The 1078-nt window shown below is 42.3% G+C and overlaps 1 non-coding gene across 1 annotated transcript; it reads right to left on the minus strand.

Annotated features, from left to right (window-relative positions):
* Window positions 1-304: 304 nt before the first annotated feature.
* On the minus strand, window positions 305-385 carry SPRG_30154. Its single transcript has one exon. It is a non-coding gene; the product is annotated as a tRNA-Ser (tRNA).
* Between the last annotated feature and the right edge of the window lie 693 nt (window positions 386-1078).

Raw genomic sequence — 1078 nt, forward strand, 5'->3', positions numbered from 1 at the left:
AGAGACGCTCTTCACTTGAGGCCAACGCTATAGCTCCAATTCGCATATTGTAGTATTTTTTGGGAGCTAACTGGAGCTTGAAAACGAGCCAGGATTTAATGGTAGAAAATACGGTTTAAAATATATTGCGCGAGTATAGCACTCGTTGATACATCGTAGAGAGTTGCTAGAGAGCAAGGAGGATCGTGTGAATGGAGCAAAAGTAAAAAAAAGTACTCGTAGCAGTCTTTTCAGGCCCCAGGGACCTGTATTGCACTTTGGGAGTGCGCAATTGGACTGCAGATGACTTCATCGTACTATATTTCGACAGCTGTGAGATTTGAACTCACGCGGGTGACCCCAGTAGATTTCTAGTCTACCGCCTTAACCGCTCGGCCAAGCTGTCGTTGTTACATATTTTATTTTGATTTTTGCCATTTATTTTCCACACATTAATTTCTTTTTTCACATTTTTTTCCTTTTCTTTTTCTTCTTTCACCCACGCTATCTCATATCGATGCACCACGGCTCACATAGCACTCTACTCCGTCAATACATACCATCAAGTCGCAATTTCTCACTGAGCTCCTGCAAATCACATTACATATCATTTATTATACCTTATTTGGCACCGAATGAAGGTTCCATTTAAAGGCAGCCACACCACGTACGTCGTGACTGTAGAATACCAAATAGTTTCTTCAGGAAAAGGAGCCGCATCGTCTTGCTTTGCCCATGCAATCGTCAGACCTCTCATTTATTATACCTTATTTTGCGCCAAACTAAGGCGGAATTTTTTGGGCAACCGCACTGCATGCATTGTGACTATAGAATACCAAGGAATTTCTTCAGAAAAGTGGCCACGTTCTCCGTCCTTGTGGACTTCTTGGATGACCTCTCATATTTTATAATTTGTTTCTAGTCAAACGATCGCAAAATCAAACAGCCAGCCACGCCACATTCATGAGAACTATTGAATAGCAAGGGAAAATACTCGTAGAAGTGGCGGCCTCCACCTTCGAGTCATTCTTTCGGCGCTATTTTGGGGACCAAATATAAAAAACGCACCACATGCCTCCCTATCGCTGGGAATTTTTTA

Source organism: Saprolegnia parasitica (genome assembly GCF_000151545.1).
Source record: "Saprolegnia parasitica CBS 223.65 unplaced genomic scaffold supercont2.105, whole genome shotgun sequence".
NCBI classification, from domain to species: domain Eukaryota; phylum Oomycota; class Saprolegniomycetes; order Saprolegniales; family Saprolegniaceae; genus Saprolegnia; species Saprolegnia parasitica.